The 24696-nt window shown below is 35.6% G+C and overlaps 1 pseudogene; it reads left to right on the forward strand.

Moving 5' to 3' along the window:
* Window positions 1-310: 310 nt before the first annotated feature.
* On the forward strand, window positions 311-937 carry LOC141546353 (proteasome subunit beta type-2 pseudogene; annotated as a pseudogene).
* Window positions 938-24696: the final 23759 nt, after the last annotated feature.

The following is a 24696-nucleotide window of genomic DNA, read 5'->3' on the forward strand; positions in this document are numbered from 1 at the left end:
AATAAATAATATCATCGAGGGAGGGAGATAAAAAAAGAATGAGTTAAAGAAAACTGCTTCTGATTCTCAGCTTTGCCCCCGCAGGAAAAACAAAACAAAACAAAACTCAACAACAAACTCAGTTTTCTATTTCTGAATTACATACTATAAAGAGCTCAAGATGAAGAAATCAGGGGAAAGGAATAGAAGGACAAAGCGATTGTATGGTTCTACCAGGCTCACTTTTGGTCTGTTTAAGGTCACACGCCAGTTTCCTCCCAAATTACACCTGCTGCTCCTCTCCTAGGGGTTTTAAGAAGGGCCTTTGGAAATGTCCATGTCACCCACTATAGAGCATCTCGTTGACATCCAGGGGCCCAGCTGAATCTTGGTGGTCTCAGACCACAGAGTGACCAGCAATATGGTCCAGTTGAAGGATGTTCATTTCAAGAAATTTAAGATGAGTGAATATCTCACTTTTCTGTGTCAGAGACGCTAGAGACACCATTCAGTTTGCTGAATATATTCAGAAAAGCAGACAGATCTTCAAGATGTATAAAGGGTATGAACTATCTCCCACAGCAGCAGGTAACTTCACAGGTCACAATCTGCTGACTGCTTCTGGAGTCACACCCCATCCCAGGTCAACCTCCTGGTATGATAAGCATGAAGAACCTTATTGCACTATATGGATTATCCTGTAGCTTTGGCCAAAGTTCCATTTGCTTTCCCCTGCTATAGTAGCTTCTTAACCCTCAGCATCCTAGCTTGTTGTTACAAACTAAGCATCACTCATGAGGAGACAGAACTCCTGAGGAAATGTCTGAAGGAGTTCCCAAAGTGCTTCATCTTGAACCTACCATCCTTCGGTATCTAGATCATGGGCAAAAATGACATTTATGACCTGGATGTCATCCTCCATTCCAAGAAGATTACTTCACTCACCACCCTCACCTAAACTGCTCCCATTTGCCTACCTGCCAGGTTACCAACTACCTCTGGAGTTAGATTTTCCTAGTCTAACTTAGTTCTTACTCAAGAAGAGGTAGATATGTTTACAAAAAGACAGTGCCTTAATATAGTCATACGATCGATGAGGTCACCTGTTCTAAGACACATTATTCTGGCTGAAGTTGACTGGACTAGAGGAAGAGTTATTGTGGCTCCGTCCATTACAAAGAACCAGAAGATATTTTAATGTCTGGATTATTAGACTTGACAAACATTGCTAAGTAAGAGAGCTCCTGACAGATATCCTCATGAACAAGACAGAGAAATATAATTTGAATGACAATGAAATTAATAGAAAAATCAAAACTACCTCGACAGCCACAATAAAAGTATCGATTCAGGAATATGTTTCAAATTGAATGAATGCATCCAGATGTGTTTGTGCGTTTGTATGACACAGTCCACTTGGTCCTGTTTTGTTCAATATTTTTTTCAAAAGATTAATATTTAAAGTATTGAATACATCACTAAATCTATTCAAGCAAAGATTGGATGAGTATCTACTAAAAAATAATTTTTATTGGTCATTTAACATTTTTGTGCTGGTAATGTGTTAAAGACAGCAAAGATTTCATTCTTGTGGAGGACCATGACATCAAGGAGATGATTCCATGACTTGCAAGTGAATGCAATTGTATGGAGGGAGGGCTATACAAATGAACCAGCCCCCCTGTCTCCTGTAGAGACATTTGGATCCAGTAGCAAGATATAGATCAGACCGACTAAAAAGTATCTGTACTAAAGGCTAAGGATACAAAGGGTGATCTGGGTCCTAGCCCTTGAGGATTTTTCAATGAAGAAGTAAATGTGCAAAAAATGTACATACAAAATACAAATCTCACAAATGGGATATATCAGAGGGGGCAGGCACTAGCAATAGTGGAGGGAGTATAGAATGGACTTCCTGAAAAAGACTTGCTTTTAGCTGAGGCTTTAAGAAAGCCAGGGATTCTAGGGAAGCCAGGAATCAGAAGGGAAGAGGGAGAACATTTCATGTATTGGAGAGAGTCAGAAAAAACAGCATCGAATCAAGTGGTTCAGGGTAAGGAACAAGAAGATGTGTTTTGCTATTTCATGAACTACATGGAAGGAACTAAAGTGTAAGAATACTGGAAAGATTGGACAGGGCCAAGTGGTGAATAACTTCAGATGATAAAGGACTTTATGTTTGATCCGCATAGTAACAGGCAACCTCTAGAGTGATTGTGATATAAAGAAACTTTGACAACTAAATGGAGAATGGTTTACAGTGAGGAAAAGTTTAAGGAAATTAGACCAATCAATTATTATACTTCAAGCATGAAATGATCATGGTCTGTGTCCATGAGTATAAAGAAGGAAAATATATATGAGTGATATTGTGAAGCTTGTAATAACAAAATTTGATAACTGTAGATATCTGGAATTGAAGATGGCACTGTAAAGATTCTTAGTGATTGAGACAACGAGAGTACCCTTAAACTAACAGGGAAGTTTAGAAGAAGAAATGGTTTGGGAGGAGAACAATTCTGTATTAGACATGTTAAGTTGGAGAAGCATTCAGAAAAATAAATCACAATTGATGATGTAAGAGTGGCCCTCAGGAGAGAGATTAGGACTGAGATTAGACCAACTGAAATAGTAGAAAAGGACTCAGGGGAAAAAAACCTTAGGAAACAATCATGGTTAGTGATTACAACCTGGAGGAAGATCCAGAAAAAAGTAAGTAATCAGACAAAGAAGAGGAAAATAAGAGTAAGTAGTGCTATGAAAATCTAGAGAGGAAAAATATTTTGGAAAAGATGGTTGATAATCTCAATAATTATAGAGACTGAGGACTGAAACAAGGTCATTAGAAGTGAAATTTGAGATATTATTGGAAATTTTGGGAGGAGCAGTTTTAGTTAAATGAAGAATAGAAGGCAGCAGAAAGTTTATTAGTGAGTGAGTGAGTGAAGAAAATATGGAAGCAGTCATTATTAGTTGCAAAGGAAAAAAAGAGATATAAAATTATAGTCAAGGATAGCAAGATGAAGTCAAGGATGTTGAAAGATGGTGGAAGCGTGACTTTGTAGCCAATAGAGAAGAAGCCTGAAATTACAGAGAGATGAAAAGAAATGGAATGGGAGAGAGAAGTAGTGATAGATGGGGCAATGAGATGAAAAAGAATCAAGAGAAAAAGTTGAAGTATTGGCCTCGGTCAGGAAAAAGGACCTCTCTAGTGAGATGTTTGAAAGAAGAGATGAAAGAGAAAGAAGAGATATCTGCATGATGCAAAGTGAGGAGGAGAGAAGAAGAGGGAAGTCTTAGAAAATGGCTTCTTTTTTTTGTCAAGCATAAGGTAGGGTCTTCAGCTAAAAGGATGTGGGGAGGAGACACTATTGAAAATCTGAGGAGGGATGAAAAGACTTTCAATAGTTAATATGCTGAGTACAAGAGTAAATTCATTAAGAAGATATTGCACTGAAGACCCTTTTGCAATTACGTAGTATAAATTTGTATTAAGCCCAATTAGAATTTACTCAGTATCATGTGAAGAGCAGGAAAGGCATTGAATGTGGAAGAAATAAAGTAAGAGTTTGACATAGAATAATTTGTGACAGGATATGGAAGCAAGACATTCAACTAGTAGATCAAATAGAGTTTAACTGATTGACATGTTGATCTTTTATATAAAGATTATCTAATCTTTCCCTTTCCCTTTGCTTAAGCAGAGGGCTCTAATTGTGATAGTCATTTAATAAACATTTGTTGAATTTCAGGACATGGAATCGGTTGAGATAGGAAAGGGAGAAGATTACAGCCAATGGAGGGGTGATAACCTGGGGAAGAGATGAGAAATATGTAAAATATTAAACTAGATTACCTCTGAAATGACTTCAAAATCTCCAATCCCATTGGGTTTTATTCCATTAGGTCTTGCGAAAATAAAACACCAGCTCCAATCATCTGTTAAGTTTTCATTATTTAAAAAAATGAAAAAAAAGTCTGTGTGTGTGTGTGTATATATATATATATATATATATATATATATATATATATATATATATATATATATATATATATATATATACACATACATACACACACACACACACACACACACACACACACACACATATATATATATATATATATATATATATAAAACTAAGCTACTTTGTATGAATAATGTGAGGAACAATCACAGTTTCTAAAGCATAACTCACTGTGCTTAAGTGTAATATACCATGAATGCTACATTACAAATAAAAGTTCAAGGGTAGTTTTTCTAATAATAAATTTCAATTTACATAATTATATTTTCTGTAACAGGTTCTATTCATTCATATTGGATTTTGTGCTAACACTTCAAGGAAAAAAATATTTACTACAGTTTTTTTTTCTTAGTAACTACCATATTGCACTCCAGATGTGGATGAATTTCAGTATTGGATGAAGTACAGAGGCACATATTTGTGCTTAGATTTTGATTCAGGAAAACTCTTTGGAACATGTCAGGATACACTGTGAAAAATAGCTCTAAGATGTTGGGTAATCATGTTCTTGACTGGAAAATTATAATACTAATTTAAAATAACCAAGTAGAATGTAGTTAATGTTAAAGTATGAAAACCCCATTGAATGGAAGAAATATTAAGTTCATTTTTCTCCTTTCTATAAAGAAAAATATATTCCCCAAATGTAGACAAGGATCTCTATTTGAATCAGTAAACATTCATCAAGCATCTAATGTGTGAGGGATAATATACCTTCATTCTTTTTTTAATCTGGGTTTTTAACTATTGCAAAAAAATTAATCTCTTCCTATCTGGTGACTTATATAACTTCGTTCTAATGTCATTGTGCCATTTTTGATATGATTACCAAGTTTTCTGGCACTTTTGGTATGATGGATAGAAATAGAAATAGAAATAAAGGAAATGCTCACGTCACAACACTAACTAAGATCTAATAATATGCCATAGCCAACCATGCTCCTGGCCAGAAATCCAAGTACTACTTTACCAGTAAATGAAGAGGTCAAGGGGAAAAGGCATTTCCTCCTAAACTTATCCCTCATTCACGGTGCATAAAACTACATAAGTTTTCCCATGATGGGGGAAGGGATGTCTTTCTATAGTTTTTTAAAGCTTATTTCTGAGAATTAAACAATAAAGTAGATTATTTGTGTCTGAGTACTTAGATCAATTTGCCAGTGCATCAAAGGTCTGTGATTTTGTTGATGTTCTCCCTTTATGAGTATAGATCATCACTATCTTTTGTCAAATAAAGTTGACAGACACTAAGAAATGGTACATGATTTGTTCATGATCATATAGCTAGTGGGTGCCATAGTGAGATTTGAATCCATTTCTCCATGATCCTATCCACTATATCCTACCATCTCTTAGTATCTGTGGTAATATCGAAAGAGTAGCATTGTCACCATTATTGGGAAAGCACTTAGGGTTACACCTTCCCATCCCCAAATCTCAAAACTCTTTGCAAATATTACACATTAGGCAATCTGTATTTTTCCCTTTATAAATATAGAACTCAATAACAAGCCTATAAGATTAAGAGTCATGAAAGCTGCTCAAGGTCACATAAAGCATTTATCTTTATTATTTTATAATTTATAAATAATTTAAAATATAAATTATTTATTTATAAAGCAGATAACTATAAAGTTGTTTACATATGTTCTTAGGGATGATCATAACAATTAAGTGGTAAAGTAGACAGGGCAATGGAATTGGAGTCAATTAGACAGGAATGTACATCTTACCTCAGACACTTACTGGCTGTAAGATCCCAGGAACATCACTTAACTTCTCTCAAACTTAGTTTCTTCATCTGTAAAAATAGGATAATAATAGACCAATTAAACCCCAGCATGCTGTGATATCCAATTAAGATAATACCTGTACAGTGCACTTGCAAACTTTAAAGCACCATATACCCGCCATCACCATCATCACCATCACTACTGGCTTTCTCATTATCATTATCATCATTTTTATTGTTATAAGTATACCCAGATAAGTCGATAATAGTCTCTATTATTATTATATGGTAAAATCAATGAGATAGATAAATAGATTGATGCAGGTGTCTAGTTTTTCAAACAACAAATAAAAGCATTAAGTCCCATGATTTTTTTTTTATTTCAGGATCCATACCAGAAGACTATAACTATTTAGAGAAATCTTCATTTAAAATTAAAATAGACCTTTGGTACTTCTTTAATCAAGCCACTTGAAACAACCTATTTACATTAGATTTTTGTCCTGAAGACAAAAGGAGAAAAGTAATGGGCAGAAAGAGCTAAAAAGACAAAGATTATTTCCAATACCAAAGGATTCTTCATAATGTTAGAGTACTTAAAGGAGATCATTTTGGTTAATCCAGATTTGCTGAATTTTAAAGAGTCTTCAAAAGTATTACAAAAAGGCTATTACAACTAAAAAAAAACTATTGCAATAATTTTGAGAGGAGGTGATAACCGTCTAAGCAAAGATGGTAACCCTGTTAATTGGCTATGAAGGGAGACATGAAAAGATTTAGCGACTGATTCTACCTATAGGATATTAAGAACAGACAAGCAATGGTAGAATGGATGGTGATATTGCCAAAAGAAATAGGAATAAACTTCAGGGAAAAAATAATAAATTCTCTTTTCTTTAGCCTTAAGATTTCTCCTCTAAATGACTACTAGAATGTTGTTGATGTGGGACTGGAGATCTGGAGAGAGTTTGGGGCTGGGTATGTAAATTAGAGAATCTTTTGCTTAGAGATGATAATTAATCTCCTGGAAATGAAAAAGGTCATGAAGAGAAAAAACAGGGCACAGAACAGATCTTGAAGATGGGAGGTTGTAATCCAGATTTATAGATTTACAGTATATAAATATATTCCAATTATAATACAGATTTACAGTATGGGACGTCATTTGAGAATAGAGGTCAACGTATTGTTGAGCTGCTTAATTGTGTCAAAACTGGGAATAGAGAAATCGCTGAGTGATCAGAGCAAGGAAGACCCAACAAGAAGTCATTTGTGAGGAGAGTGTCCATGCACAGAAGTGGGTCCTGGCAATCTCTCTTTATTTCCTTTCTATGACAGGACTAGTATATCAGGATGCAGACACATATACACACATATCCTTAGATTTATAATTCTCAGAAAGAAGGCTTTTCAAAAAAAGTACTGATCTTTATGCAATGTGTGAGGAGGAGCAGGAGGAAATGTCTCATCCCTTGGTGGTCTTCCCTTTTGCTGGAAGAGCTCTTGAATTTACAGCCAGAAGTATGGCTGAGTATGGCCCGGCATTGGATCTTACCGAATGCAACCTTTCTCTCTACTCCTACCTCTGTTCCTCATAATGAAAGGGCCACAAAAATTTAGAATCATATGGAAAGTCACAGGAACACATAAGAACAAACAAGTCAAGCGACCCAGATGGGAAAAAATGAATCCTCTTTAAAATAGTTGGAAACACAGCTAAAGCAAAGAATGCACATGTATTTCGCCTCACACATTAGGTGCTTAATGAATGTTTATTGAACTTAATAAAGATTTTATCTTCCATATGTTTGGGGAATCTGCTTTCCTTTATGGAAAGAAGAAAAATGAACTTAATATTCCTTCCATCCAACAGTGTTTTCATTCTTTAACAGCAACTTCATTCCACCGTATTAATCCAAATTCATATTTCCTTTGTCAAACAAATACCCTGTATCTTAGAGCTACTGTCATTCTATTCTGCCTGCCCTTTTGATGAGGCTGATTCAGCAAATGCTTTTTTCCTCTGTGTTTCTAACTCTTGCCTTGGATGGTAAAGCTCAGGTATTGCGAGCTCTATCTAGTCTTGAAGATGAAGAGGGCATTACTTGAGGATCAGATCCTATGGCTTGCCCACAAAGCGCAAAAAAAAAAAAAAAAAAAAAGTGAAGTAGGTTGGGCTTAGTTCTTGGGCTGCGTCCAAGACAAAAATAAAAAGGTATAGCTGAAGCAGAGCATTCACACAGCAGAGAAATAATGGATGGATTTAGAAGGGGTGGGAGCCAAGTGGAGGAAGGCATTAGATGAAATGGGAAGTTTCTAAAGACCCATCAGAAAACAATCATATATAGATTTATGGGTATTGTTTGTAGATGAAATAAAACCTAAGTTCTCAGGAAGCAACAGGATATACTTCTTAGATAAAATGGTATTCTAGTCTCTGATATACTTTTTCCCAAAAGAATTTGGTTAAATGGAGAAGAATAAATCATGTTTTGAATTGTTTATACCATTTTAATGTACCACCTCTCCTTTAAAACTAACCATCTATGTTTAATTTAGGATCAAATGGAACATATCCGTCACAGGCTTTAAAATTACATTTTGGGTTTTTTCTTTTAATATAACATTTTTAAATAGATACACCAAGAGTTCCAGATTTTTTTGTTTCAAATTATGACAGCCACTGGGGAAAGACAGTGAAAAATGGTATTTTCAGTGTTCCTGATATTCTTGAAAAGATATACCATACAGTAACCCAAAAGAAACTCATAGACATGAAATAAAGCAGCTTAGTCTTGCTTGACAAGCAGTAGGTTATGATAACTTCTTGTGACGTGCAGAATAAAAAGGAGACCAGTGTAAAATGCGGGTGTCTGGGAAAGAGGAAGATGAATTCTCTGTCCCTTGAATTAGAAATTCAAAGAAGAGAGGAATCTATGTGGACTTTGAGTTCAATCTATTCCTAAAATAGAATCCCTTCCACAAAACAGTGACAAGGGATTATTCAGCCTTTACTTGAAGATTTCCAATGAGAGAGAGTATGGCAAGAAAGAAAATATCAATTTCTTGATATCTTTGGATAGATCTAATTGCAAAAAAGTATTTTCTTTTACCAAACCCAAATTAATTTCTTTGCAGCTTAATACTTCTGCCCTCTAGAAAACAAAACAAAATAAAATAAAAAGTTTCATCCCTCTTCTACATGATAACTCATTAAAATCTTCCCCCCCCCCAGGCTGGGGTTAAGTGACTTGCCCAGGGTCACACAGCTAGGAAGTATTAAGGCTTGATTTGAACTAGAGTAATCCTGAACTCAGGGCTGGTGCTCTATCCACTGCAACACCTAGCAGCCCTCACTCATCACAATCTTAATGACAACTTTCATGTTTCCCTTAAGTTGGAAAGGGAAAAAGATAAGCATTTATTGCATATCTTTAATGTGAAAGGAACTACACTAATCACTTTATAAATTTTATTTGTGGAGTTGTAGGCCAACAATATCCCCAGATATTTCTTTCAAATTACTGCCTAGACATGGCTTCTTGAATTAGAACAATGTAAACTTTAGCATCCATGACTGTAAAAGAATGGAGAACAAGGGATGTAGTATAACATAAGGCAAAAAGCACATGAATAAAACTAAGGAAAAACTCACTAAAAATAATATATTGAGTTTTTTGTTTGTTTGCTTGTTTTTGGATTTTTTTTTGGTTTGTTTTTTACTGAGGCAATTGGAGTTAAGTGACTTGCCCAGGGTCACACAGCTAGGAAGTGTTAAGTGTCTGAGGCCACATTTGAACTCAGGTTCTTCAGGGCTGGTGTTCTATCTACTCTATCACCTAGCTGCCCCAACATATTCAGTTTTAATGCTATAGAGACTGTCCAAACCTTTCTGATAAAAAGACTGTATTTGCATAAAAACTTTGAAATACAAATACAAGAGTCAAAAGAAACATAAGAAGGCATAAAAGACTAAAGAAGAATGAACTAATGTGACTGATCATACATGTATCTTCTCAGAACCACATTGTCACAAAGTGAATTTAATAAAAAAAAAACCTGGAAGACATTTTAAAATATTTTGATACTTTTAAAAGAAGAAAAGAAAGGAATGAATGAAATAAGGGAGAGGAAGAATGATGAACTAAAAAAAGGAGAGAGGAAGAAAAATTTGCATTTTTTAAACCCACAAAAATCAATGACTTTACAAAGGAGGAAAAAAAAAGTTGAGGAAGTAGTCAGCACATGAACCTTACTTTTCTTTTCTTACTTGAACTACTTTTTCTTTTCTTTTAGAAAGATGTACATGTGAGCACACACACACAATTTTAATTAACAGAGAAACTAGAGGACAATAGGAGCTAAGAAAAAAAGTAGAGTAGATTTAAAAGAAAGGCTTAAAAGAAAAGCATCTGTGATTGTTCTCTGATGTCAGAAAGAAAGGAAGAATATATAGCATCTAACTTAGAATATTTGCACTAAAAATATACATTTTTTCTCACCGTATTCTTCTTCTTTATTAAGAAGAGATGGGAAACAGACAAGGAAAATTATAAGAGAATGGGGAAGAATACTCTTAACATTGGACAATATGAATGGGGTGAATTTATCCATAAGATGGAAGAGGAAGTGGAGAGTTTTAAACAATAAAATAAAAATGTTGTATGCAAGAAATATTCAATGAGAATAAACATTTTTCCTTACTATTCTCTTCTTTTTTATTAAGTAAAAACTGATAGATCACACTGGCAACTAGTAGGTAAGAGAACTTTGATCAGTTGGGTGACTTTTTAGTGTCCATGATGTGTATTCTTGCAGAACATCCTTCTCTTACTATGACTACATAAACTTCCTTTTGTTAACTTTTGAACCACCTGAGTGTTTCCTTTGTTCCAATATCTTGTTTAAACTATAAAGGAGTAGTCTGAGATGGGCCCATCCAGAATATCCACAATTCGTCTTGGTCATTTGAATAGTTCTATAATATATAAGTGGTAAGGAAAAGGGTAAATGAAGAGTGAGAAGTAGAGAAAAATAGCAAGTAGCTAAAAAGATAGTTTGGGGGTACAATGGATAGAGTGTTAGACTTTTACTAGAAAAACCTGAATCCAAATCATCTCTCACTCACATGGTCACAAGCTGTGCAACTCTATGTAAGTCACTTAAGCCCTCTCAGTCTCAATTTTCCAGTTTGTAAAATGGAAATAAAAATATAACCAGCCTCATAGGTGCTGTTGTGCAGACGATCTAACCTACTTTGTAAAACTTTAAGCACTATATAATGTTGGGTTTTTTTGTAGTGATTATGGGTTTTCCCATTGATTTGAAAGTAAAGTTTAGTTATAAGGAAAAGGGAACTTTTAGGTAGAAACTTTATAAAGTTAGCCAAAAGACACAAATCTTTCCTGGAGTATTTTTATTCTACATTTCATAAGATGTGGATATAAACACATGAAATGCATTTCTCTGCGTTTTTTCATACTTCCTAGTTTATGGAGCAGGATGAATTGACAAATAAGAGACAAGATAGTTTCTGATAGTTTCCTTTCAAACGACTCTTCACAAAACAACCTGAGCCAATGTCCCAAAGTGGACTCTTTGATCAGATACTAGAATACAAGAGCTGGCCCATGACTGGCACCAATATGCCAGTATACAAAGGAGATTTGCCAATGAATGATAGATAGCTTTCCAAAAGCACAGATGAATCAGAACATTGCAATGGTTGGCCTGAGTCTAAAAATTAAAACTCGGTCTGCAAAAATTCTAGAGCACATAATTTGTAGCATAAGTACTGAGAGCAATGGGACATGAGATTCAGGTACATAGTCAGGGTGTGAAATGGCAATTATGAAATGGCAATTATTTAGGTTTTGTGGTTTTGTTTTTAGGGTTGTCTTATTTTGTTTTTGCAAAGAAAATCCATTTCATTAATAGAGGTTCTATGGGTACAATATGAAGGCATTTGGTTGAATTCTACCTGTAATAAATCCTATATTTATACATAGGCAATACAGGAGTGGAAGGCGATTGTAAGCAAACATGCTATAGGGAATTATCTTCATCCCAAAAGAGATTGTTATTAAATTAGTCTCTAGTTCAGAATAGCAGGTTTTTTTTTCTGAGGCAATTGGGGTTAAATGACTTTCCCAGGGTCACCTAGCTAGGAAGTGTTAAGTGTGTAAGACAAGATTTGAAACTCAGGTCTTCCTGATTTCAGGACTGATCCTCTATCCACTGCACCACCCAGCTGTCCCCCATCTCTACTTGTAAAGCTGCTATGTTGAATCCAGATATGAGTGTCTAAACTTATTCCTATTAAATGTAACCTGGAATAAATGAGAGGATTCTGAGCTGGAAGGAAGTGCCAAGATTTTAGATATAATTGAGATCTGTACATAGTTATACATAGGCAAGATAGCTGGAAAAGATCGGAAATCAAATGACAGGATTTGTGTTTAAAAAAAAAAGTAAACCTTAAGATGCTACAGACCAGATAATTTTATTTAATTATCACCCCCTTGCTTTACGGATGAGCAAACTCAGAACCAGAGAGGTTAACAGATTTGCCTAAGGGAATGTGGGTATTAATAGTTGAACTGGAATTTAAATTAGGGTTCTCTGATTCCCCAGCCAACTCTTTCCATCACACCATTTTGCCTCCAGAAGAAGCTATACTTAGAATGAAGAGCAAATATTATGAAGTCCCAAGTAGATCCTCTTTCTCCCTACCTCCCTCTTCAGTACAACTTGGGTCTCAGCAATGTCATTTTCATTACAACTCAGTCATTCCTCCCTCATTGCTGCTCTCTCCCCTCCCAGAATTGCCCATTGGCCTTGCCCATGCACATTCATGCTAATTAAACACCCATTCACTTCTCCCTTTTATAGCAACAGATTAAACAGAGATGTTTAAAATGGAACTCTAAAGCAGTGTAACTAATTTTTAAAACAAATACACCAAAACTCAATTTTACGTAAATGAGCATTTAGTTTCCTCAAAATTAAAGAGCCCCAGAAAACCAAAATACTGTGGTATAGCAGAAGACAGGAAAGAGTAACAGGTTGGGGGACAGAGGATATGAATTCAAATCCTTTGGTAAGCACTGATATATCATATTAAATATTACTAAAGTCTAAGCTTTCAAAAAAAATAAAAAACAAAGTTCCATACTTAATTGATATCATGGATAACACTCAAATGACTAATGGAATAATTCTTCATATAAGAAGGAGGCAAAAGGACATGGACAATCCTCCTCGCCATTTTTCTGGGCTCTTTGGTTGGAACTGGAAAAAAAGAAACTGCACATGAGGATTCTATCTAGATAATTGACTCTAAAATACATTGCTTGATGCTGGATGTTTGAGACTGTTAAGGATGTGGGCATCTATAACGATATGGAGAAAGGAAACCAGAGCCATTTACAAATGCACCAGTTTAAGATAGACCATATAAAGCAGGACATAGAATTCCACTGGGAGCCCAAGCTAAGGTTTTTGCTCTTTATTACCCTCTTGAGCTCTCATCGCCATGTTTCCTTAGCCCTGTCTAATTGGACTTCATCATTTCACTTCAATGGGTGTTCAGTTTCCTTATCTGGAAATGAAACTACTGGACTCTATAAGGATGCTTAAAGATTGAAATTATCCTAATTCTGGGGAAACACCTCTTAATAGGGACTTAGAATAGTGCACAAGGGGCAAATTCACCTCCAACCCTCAGGATATTGGAGCAATATGCAGGAGATCCTAGGGCACTACAAATCCCATTGGAGCTTACAAGACTGACTAGAATAGGTTCCATTCTGTATGACTCAAAGCAAGTCATTGAACTCAGTGTTTGAGATAATTTTTAAGACTATAAGTCTTTAATAATTAAAAAACAGAAATTTACATGACTTTATTATGTATTTAAAAGGAATAGCAAATTGTACATAATAAATTTGAAATTTTATGTGCAATCATTTTTATTATCCTGTTATGGAAATGCTGCCTTTATTCCATAAATTAAAAATAAAGTAAATATTTTAAAAGACTATAAGTTGCAGAAAAGGTGCTGTCCTGCATTGGTAGCACACATTGGCGTCCTATGCCAATGAAGTGAGAGGTTCCTTTCCCTATTGTTTTGCAGATCATGTCATGTATATTCTGAAAAGTACCTAAGAATCCCTTACTTTATGGATGAAGACACAAGCCTAGAGAAAAGAAATGAATAAATGTGTTGTGTTCATGTATATATAGCTATAAGTATACAAGTTGTCAAAAAGTATCAGTGCCATTTTAAGTTTTAAAAGTATATATATATATATATATGTATATATATATACAAATGTATAAATACATATATAAAACCTTGTGAAACTTAAAGTGCTTTAAAGTTATTCATCATTATTATTTTATCATTACATCATTACTTATCATTTAACATTATTGTTACACTATTATGTTAGGCACATTCAAATGAATGATTGATTGATTAATAGCAGCTAAGCAGTTTTGTAGAAAAAGAGCCAGACCTGGTATCAGGTAGAACTGATCCAGCCTCAGTCACGTACTAGCTCCGAGATGCTAGGTAAATGTTCCCTAGTTCCCAGGGTTGTTGTGTGGATAAAATGAAATAATAATTATAAAGCACATAGCTAGGTACTTAATAAAGTACTTAATACATAATAAGTACTGCATACATGTTAGCTATCATCATTATTATTTCTTCTAAAGGTGTTATTGGTGGTGGACTGAAGAACATTTGTTACAGTACTATGAGAATAGATTTCTATTGCCTAGAAAATCTATGAAGAGGAATAAAATTCTGTAATAAAATGTGTATTTTATTTATTCAGGATTCAATGTGGTGACTATGTGTTGAATTGATTCATCATCAATTGGTTTTGGTTTGTAATTAAGTCCCAAACAGCACTAAAACTTCCATTCATTTGGGAACCATAAGGATAAATAATGCAGCAAAGAACAAAATCAGAGGAGAAAGCATAGGCCTGAAAATCCACACACAATGACTAAAATGATAAGAAATCCTAAATACTTTAGTCTGGAAAGATGTAGAAGTCAATATAATGCCAGGATTTCTCACACAGAAACATTTGTTGAGCTACTTAGATGGAATTTCTATCACCTTAAGTTCTAATGTTATTCAGCCTCACAAATTAAATGGTTTAGAGTTGATAAAATACATAGAAATATATTTGTTTTCTTCCTTTGTATGAATTGCTATAATTCAGAGTCATTCCTTTGATTTTTTATGACACAGCTTATTATAGGATGCCATACTTAACCAAGGATACGTATTAATGATAAATAATAACCTATTTCTATTTTAGCTCAATCAACTTATGAGAATAAAATAATCTTTAATAATATCTTATTATGCATGTGTAATATTATATCTTGGTTTTGAAACCATTTATAAACTGGTTTAAACTACACACTCAGTACTGGATCTCATTTCTTTAAATTGTACCACTAAAAAGGGACAAATATCACTTTTTTGTAACTATATGGGAGAAGATATTTAAAAGATATTATTCTATTATGTTTACTAGTTAATCAACCCCTTTTTTAACTTTTCATATCCCAACAAACACTCTTATATATTCAAGGACTATGGTAGAATTCATCTCTAATCACTGTCAAATCATCAATGCTTCTAAACTAAAACATCCTTTTGAGATTAGAATAGCCAAATAGACAGAGAAGTTGAAACAGAAGTCCCAAGAACTGAAATCTTTTCTCTTAGACTTTGTGATACCAGATTGCTACTCATATTTGTTCATGGATGGTGATCTTGGTCAACTCTATCAATGTCATAAAGGAATATCATTTCTCAAAGGAACTAGGAGGAGCTCAGAAAGTGTATGTACAGTGTATGAAATAAAATTCTAATGATTATCCCTTTATAGCTCCTCCCCATATTTGTTATCTTCATAGAGATGAGAGGGTACTGATACCCAGTCAATATTTTACCCTCATAACTAGTGCTTCTCAATATCAGGTTTAATACATAGTTGAGTCTCGCCAACTCTGCATTTATTTACACTTCTAATCTGTTATATACATTCTCACTCCAAATCTAAAATCTTTCAGAATTCCAACCCTCAGAAATCTCCATGATCCTTCAATTAAAACTCTTATTAAGTGTACGTTCACTCAGTGACAAAGCTAGCTCGCTACATCTATTATTCTTCTCTCCTTCTCTGAGGCTGACTTCTTAATCTCCAAAGACTAGCACGGGCTCTGAAGCTACTTTATTGACATCTTAAAATAAGCCTGAAAAATCACAGGCGACTCGATTTTCCTGAAGTCTTAAGCCTGTGTCTGTTCCTCTGCCTTACGCACAGCCCCCATAGCATTCTCAATTTCTGATATTTTGAAAGAAGGCTGTTAATTGTCACAAACTAGCTAGGCAAGCCGAACATATAATAAAGCGGAAAGCCAGCTACTTGTAAATTCTTGCTTTGAACAAAGGCAAATAGAGGAGCAGAAAAATGGAGGAACTTATCTGAAATCTGATCATTAGAATACAGGATAAGATGCAGCAGATGGTTCTACAGGGGCTAGTAATTTGATTTTGTCGGAGACTTTTTCATAAACAGCTGCGTGTCTCTGCATCGGGGTGTTGGCAGGAAGCTATTAGTTGCCAATCAAAGAAACGTGATAAAGTGAGGTTCATCTTGTTAGAAAAGGTGTGGATCTTGTTATAAGTTAATAGAGTTCGCAAACAAACCACAGTAACTGAGCTATCGGAATGGTGGATGGGTGTGACAACAGCCAATTTTCCTAGACAGTTTGCCATGAGAATCAGCTAAGAAAGTGAGTTCTGAAGCTGTTCCTTCCAGTATACATGGTGCACAAGGGCGGTTTTGCAGTGATTTGCACAGACTTGTACTGTTCCCAACTGCACCCTAATATCCTTAAGGGTAAGAGAGCTGGAGAATTGGGTCTCTAGGCTCTCTAGGTTTTCAGGAAGAACGAAATCCTTGAAAGAATGGAAGAAATTAATTAAAAAGAAAACAATGGAAAAGAATCTGAAGAGGCAAAAAAAGAAAACCTAATTTTTGTCCAAAATGGGTGTAGAAGCATAATTCCACACTGTGTGGAATTGTGGATGGGTATTGGCTTGGGAGTTAGGAAACCTGGGTGCTAATTCTGCCTCAGCTGCTTAGTAACTGGGTGACCGAAGGTGAGCCATATAAATCGTCTTAACTTCCTTATCTATGAATTGAGGGGATTGGGCTCAATGGACTCCAGGTTTCTTACTAAAACTAAGTCTTTGAGCTAAAAAAAAAAATGGAACTTGGGATCCAGTCTGAACTGGGTTCTGTAAAATGGAATGTTCCGCCTATATATCTTCAGAGACCCCTTCTCAAACTAAATCAGTGATGCTCTGGTTTGGGTCTTTCTATATATTTACAGGAATCATATTTGGTTTTGCAAAAGCATAATATTAATAACATTTATAAACTAGAACAAAGTCATTCAGTCTTTCTCCAATTATTAGATGATTAGGTTGTTCCTACTTTTTGACCACCACAAACAAAGTAGCTAGGAACATTTTTTTTTACAGATTCTTTTTTTGTTCTTTTAAAGATCTCTTTGGGAATGGAGATGGAATGATTGGGTAAAAAAGTAGGATCAATTTTGCAAGTTATTGTATGTTGCCAGATTGTTCTACACGATTTTTATCTGCCTAGACTCCGAATAGAAATGTATTAGAAGGTTGGGTTTCCTGCAGGCATACTTGCCAACACTGAATTTTATTATTTTATGCTATTTTTTGCCATTATTGTGGGTGTAAGATAGAATCTAAAAGTTGTCTTGATTTGTACTTCTCTGATTATTAGGGAACATAAACATATTTAAGTGGTTATTAAGAATTTCCATTTCTTCCTTTAGTTAATGTGCCAGTCACTCAGCAAGCATTTATTAAACAGTTACTGTGTGGCAAGTAAAATGCTAAGTACTGGCCATATAAATACAAATAAAAAGTGAGACAGTCCTGGTCCTGAGGGAACTTACATTCCCCCCCCTCAAAAAAATTGTCTCTTTTTTCTTTTGAGTATTATTCCCTTCAGAAATATACATTAGTTATATAGTTATTCACTGCTTACTTAAATATTCTGAATGCCAAACTCTTATTTGATATACTTGCTGCACTTTTTAAACTATTGTCTTTTCTTTTGGAGCATCTAGGTGGGGCAGTAGAGAGGGAGTTAGGAAGACCCAAGTTCAAATCCAGCTTCAGAACTTACTAGCTGTGTGATGCTGAGCAAGTCACCTAACTGAATTTTCCTCAGTTTCCTCATCTGTAAAATGAGATGAATAAGGAAATTGCGAAACCTTCCAATGTCTTTTCCAAGAAAACCCCAAATATGATCATGAAGAGTCAGACAAGAGTAAACTGACTTTTTCTTTTGGTTTTAGAGGCATTTCTTTTTCTTGTATAAAAATATATTATCAGCCACATTATATTTGACTGTCAGGAGAATTCCAAGTCTCTCTATATTTGAAAACTTATTTTTCCTTCCAGTTTTATACTATTTTAAGTCAATAAACAAGTTAGAATTTATTCTGTTTTGTATGGCACCACTCCCAGATTATAATTTGAAAAAAAAAAAAAAGTTGTTACTCTTCCTTGGTAGATTATATTTCCTAATCTGGATTTCCCTAGCTCTGGAATTACCATGGTTTGAAGTCTGTATCTAAAGCTACTTCCTTTCCCTCACAGAGCTATTTAATTTTCTGGGTCATTTTTACTGTATAACAATAACTGTCTTGCTCACTTATATTGCTATACCTGCTGCACAGGAAGTGCTAGATAAATGTTTTAGCTCTCTAATTATGATTCCTTTCTCTAATAGTGTTGTTTTTAATAAAGAAAATTGATTTAGCAAATACAAACCATTTATGGAGACTGGTTCCTAACTCTGGATTCTGTTCTAAATTATCTCTCTCTATTGTTTATTAATTGTGTTGGTCTTTGGCAAGTACTAAGTGAATTTTATAGTTACTGGTTTGGAACACATTTTGATCTTTTGTAATTCTTGTTCCCATTATTGGAGGGTTTTTTTTCCCATGGTTCTTCTTGATGTGATTTTCAAAGTATGAATTATCTCAAATGTTTCTCTCTCATCTTGAGGGAACTGTCTAGTGAAATCTCCCAGAGATCACTCATTGCTCCTTTGCTGTCTAAGAGATTCATCAATGTCTGAGAGAAAGGCATGCTTATCAAACTTACAGATGATAAAAAAGTGAGGGGGCAGCTAACATGCTGGTCACCAGAATTGGTTTCCGAGAAAATCAATAGCGATAAAATGGGCTAAGTCTAATAGGATAAAGTTAAATAGGGATAAATTTGAGGAAGCCGGCGCTTACTCTATCCTTGGCAATATAACAATTTTCTAATGATATCTTGTTACCTACTAGCTATTTGAAATGGAAAGCACAATAATTTACCTCTCCCCAATGGATCCATTCAAAAAACAAAGGGTCTCAGAAAAACAGGTTCCAATTAGTCATTTTAAATATTGTTGTTATTTCTCCTTTGTTTTCAAAGAGCACTAATGACATCACAGGGTGATGTCTTGATCCTCACTTTCTGTTCCAGAGTCATTGAAGTCCAGAGCCAAGACAAAAGTCAGGATGACTGGGATACAATGGATGACCTTGATGTCTGGGATGACTAAACAAGTACTAAGCCCTCCACAGCGCCTTCTTCAACCATTATCATGGTGGTTGGAAAGTCGTCATATGTACAAAATAAATTACATATTGGAAATCTATTTATTTCCCCTAGCAAATGCAAATCTATATATTTCAAAACTTAAAAGATTAAAAAAGTATAAATCTAGCCTCAAATACTAATTATATGACCTGGTATAAATCACTTCTGTTTGCCTCAATGTCCTCATCTGTGATAGATAATAATATCTATCTCCCAAGATTGTATGAGGAGCCAATAAAATATTTATAAAGTGCTTAACATGATTCCTGAAATACAATGATATATGAATATTAGTTATTGTTATTATTATTAAATAGACAAAAGCTTAGAAAATGAAAGAATTAACCATGATTCCCCTTCTTCTCACTTTAAAGGTTGATATGTAAAATATTAACCAGGTAAAATGGGCCTTTCATCTCCCTCCACTTTGTACTGTCTAAGCAAATTAGTCCATTTTGCTTTGGCTTTCTCTTTTGGATACCCAGAGTTTAGCACAGTCTCCGATACATAATAAATTCTTGATCGATACTTGTTGATTGATAATGGAAAACCAGAACACGGCTTGGGGTACACCATCCAGGAATTAGTGATATTTTCTTACCGAGTAACCAATGGGCTCTAATAATAGTATTTATATAGCACTTAGTATGTGGCAGGTGCTATGCTGAGCGCTTAATAAATCTGATTACATTTGATCTTATTGCATGTCATCTGTTTGTTTCTGAGGCAAAAAAATCTTCATCTCCATGACATTCAAGGTTAAGGTTGAAGGTTATCCTCAAGTTGCATTTTTGAGTTGCCATAATTTCCAGAAACACTGGACCCAGTGTATGTGGAAGCCCCTGAATGGGTCAAGGATAAAGTCTCCCCCTGGGCCAACATTGCTGTCTCCAAACCAAACTGAACTCCCAGTGTGTCCTTAGAAGGCAAGCCAGCTGGTCTGTACCTGGCTAAGAAAGTGCTTGTTCAGGTGGTATCCATGAAGACAAGCAAACCATCTTATCATCATGGCCTAGCAGCTCTCAAGGGGAAAGAATGTGCTTTTGCCATCTCCTCACTCCTCTTTTCATGATGGTTTCATTCTTTCCCCATTCATTGCACCTTTTCCCCCTTATTATACTATGCCTCTTTAGGTACAGATTTCTGTTTTCTTCTTTCCTTTATTATTATAATAAATATATACAATTCTGTATGGCTTGTGGGCTCTTTGGGTTCCACATTCATGTTATTTCCTTTTGTACCAAACCCAGTTTTCAGTTAAGTTGCATGAAGCCCAACTGCCTGTTGACTATATAGCTATTCAATTACCCGTGCTTAAGGAAAGAAATACAAAGCACTAAGCACTACGCTAAGCATTTAACAAATATCACATTTGATCTGATTTGCACGGAATAAGTTTGTTCTTAAAGCGAAAAGGATCCATCTCCTTGTCACTATTCAATCACCTGTGCTCAGGGAAGGAAACTCAAAGCAGAAGAAGCAAGTAAAAACTTAAAATCCAGCCTGTGTACTAGTATTGCCCTAAATGACGTATGCTACCAGCTTACACAGCCTCTCAGGAGCCAGGGAAATAAGATCTCCCCCACACAACCCCTTCCTGGAAGTTTAAGGAGAGCACAAAGGGGAACACGCATCCATTATGGTCAGCTATGTGCCAAACACTGAGCTAAGTGCTTCCCAAAAGTGCCAGGACCTCAAACAGTTCCTGTCAGGAAGAAGCCATCATTATCACTATTTTGTAGTTTAGGAAACTGAGGCAACAGAAGTCTGGTGGCTTGCTCAGGTTTGTGCAACTCTTTTCTGAGGCTGAATGTGGAGTTCAGGCCCTGAGCTCCATTCACTGAACCACCTCATTGTCAACAAGGATTCCCAAACTCTATAGGCAAGAAAAAGATAATGCAGTTTCCTCTTTTAACACTGTTAAGTATGTGGGAAATGCACGTGTCCATCCCACTTTGATACAGGCCTCCTATTTCCATCTCCAAGTCCAAGAATTGACCAAAATCTTCGGGTGGCTTTTGCCATTCAGAAAGAGACCAAGACACACACACATGAGCAGCAGAGTCGTTGCCTAAAGAAGGGAAAGCATCTGCTAATAGAACAAGGGATGCTACCAGAGCTATGTATCACAGAGGAACTAGAACGTAGACCATTTCTCACTGAGTGATAGCACCAGCATTCTAGCTAGCATACCGTGCTGCCTCTTGACTAGCACTTAAATGTATGGATTAAAGGGATGGCCTTTTCCTTCTTCAGCCCTGCAATCAGACCACCCCCCAATCTCTAGGGGACTCGGCTGGACTGGACCTGGATTTGGTCTGGACTGGATTTGAGGGTCAAAGGCATTCACCTGACAAAGAATTTGGAATCCAATCCTCAATTATCCAAATACCCATGAGACTTTGCACAAGTCTCCTAACTAGTCTATGTTTCCTTACCAACAACGATAATAAAAAAAAAAAAATGAAAACTTGAGCTGGATGAACTTTAAGATGCTTTCTAATTCTAGACCCTCTACTCTTACTATTTTGTTCTTTCTTCATTCAAAAACTTCTCCTGAATTACAATCACCTACTGATTAGGTCAAATTCCTCAGACAGGCTATTCAATTATACGGACCTAGTTTATCATTCCAGACTTTTCTCTGTTTTCTCCAATATTGGCCAGAACAAATGATTTATTATTCCTGGAAAACATCCACTGCTTTTATATCTTCCTTCCATTGGCTCCTACCCTCCAAACTGCTAGACCACCCTCTTAATTTGTCATTATTACTGTTATATCATTTTCAGTCACGTCAAACTCTCTGTGATCCCATTTGGGGTTTTCTTAGCAAAGACAGTGGAGGGATTTGCCATTTCCTTCTGCTTGTTTTACAGATGAGGAAACTGAGGCAAGGAGGGTTTTAAGTTGCCCAGGGTAAGATAGCTGGCAGGAGTCTGAGGCCTGATTTGAACTCAAGAAGACGAGTCTTCCTCACACCAGGACTAGAGCTCTATCCACTCCACTATTTAATTATGTCTCAAAAATCTTGCCTATTGTGAAATTTGTCAGCATGTCACAGAGCTTGTAGTGTTAGAATTAGATTAAAGAAGACAGAGGATTGGTACAGATCATACTGAAGGCATTTATTATTTTTTTAGGTTTATTTTATTTTGTTTTTTTTTATTAAAGCTTTTTATTTTTCAAAACAAAATGTCGATTATTCTTTGACATTAATCCTTGCCAAATCTTATGTTCCAATTTTCCCTCAATCCCCTAGATAGCAAGTAGTCCAATATATGTTGAACATGGTACAAAACTATGTTAAATCCAATATATGCATACCTATTTATACAGTTATCTTGCTGAAGGCATTTATTATTATATGTCATATGTCATATGACTGTAGCTAGATCATTCAATAGCTCACAGCCTGAATTTCTTTGATATTAAGTGAGGATAACAACAGCATGCACCTCAAAGGGTTTTTATGAGAACATATGCAGCACTTCTGCAAATCTTAAAGATATAAATAAAACCTGCAAATGTTTGCAATTATCATTAAGGCTTAACTCAAATGGCATATTCCTCATAAAACCTTTCCTTATGTCACACTTCGGTGTCTCCCATTCCCTGTTTGAACATTTGGTTCCAAGTCCATGGTCCAGTTCTTGGAATCACAGAATTGAATGATCTTCGAGCCCATGGCCATCACATGGTCTCTCCCTTCACAGAGTCACATACACAAATAATCCTATAGAAGCTTAGTTTTAGAATGAACTAGTGACTTTGTGGACCTACCCTTATGAGAATAAGACTTCCTTTTCCATATTTCTGAGAAAATGATCATCTAGTCTTAGCTCGGAGACTTTTAGCAAGGTGTAATCCATTCCCCCCAAAGCCACCTATTCCACTTTTGTGTTAGGGAGTATTCCTTTACTTAAACTCTAATTTTGCCTCATAAATATAATTGCCTTATAACTTTATTTTTAACTTAGTGCACTTAGATTCTATTTTATGTTATATATGCACATGTTTATCCCTAGAGAAGTAGATTTTAAGGGCATTTTATATCCCCTATGTTGCCTGACCCAGTATTTTGAAACATAGAGCTACAAAAGCAATATCTATTTAGTGCTAAAATTGTACTCAAATTAAAATGAGTTATTTTCCAGTATCAGTGACATCTCTTAAAGCTTCATGGATTTAAAATTGTTTCAGTTTCCTCAAATGTGTAATGGAGATAATAAAATCTACTTCAGAGTATTGTTGTAAGGTCAAATAAAATGTATATTTTAGCATATTCCCTGGTCCACAATAGATGCTTAACAAATCCATATTACCTTCACTTTAAGGTCTATGAGACCAACCAACCTTTTTCATTCTCTAGATTAACAAACTAAAGCTCAAGTTTGTCCAAGTCAATAAATGACAGAGTTGGGGATCACTCCTAGGTCCTCTGCCTCTAAAACCCACGACCTTTCCCCTAACTTTGGGTCTCCTGAGAAATATTGTTCCTAGAGGTCTGTATCAACAATCTATGACTTTGTTGGGTCAGCAATTCCTTCCAACAAAGCAGTTTATCATCTCTGTCTATAATGGAGTAGATAAATCCTAGAGAGTTGTATCAGTCCTGGAAAGAGTAAATGACCTACCCAGGATCACACAGCACTAAATACCAGACGTGGGGTTGTTATCCAAATCTTTCTTATTCCTAGCACAGGACTATAACCAGTAGGCAGTGGAGGGATTTGCCATTTCCTTCTGCTCATTTTACAGATGAGCAAACTGAGGCAAGGAGGGTTTTGAGGTGCCCAGGGTAAATAGCTGTCAGGAGTCTGAGGCCTGATTTGAACTGTCTATACATATGACACATAAACATAAGATACATCATAGATTTTTCAGGTGATCATACCCATTTCCTATCTAGCAAAAGTCCATTGGAACATACAAAGCACTCCCTCCACACCCAGCCCTGGTGACTCCAAGAGATTTCGAATGGACTCAGCAGTATGCCACATTTAGATGATTATTTTTTTCCTTCCAGAAATACACGTTGCTATTATTTTGGCAAAGCCAAGTAGACAACCACATTAGGCAGAGTGAATCATAAGTTGTCCCGCGCACCGTGCTGCTTCAGCAGATGATTTCCATAAAGATTATAAGATGTCTGTGATGTGATTTTACATAAGGCAAAGAAGCAGAGCAGAGCCGTTTAATTTTCTGGACGAGCTGCC

This window comes from Sminthopsis crassicaudata, chromosome 6 (assembly GCF_048593235.1).
Source record: "Sminthopsis crassicaudata isolate SCR6 chromosome 6, ASM4859323v1, whole genome shotgun sequence".
In the NCBI taxonomy this organism is placed as follows: Eukaryota; Metazoa; Chordata; class Mammalia; order Dasyuromorphia; family Dasyuridae; genus Sminthopsis; species Sminthopsis crassicaudata.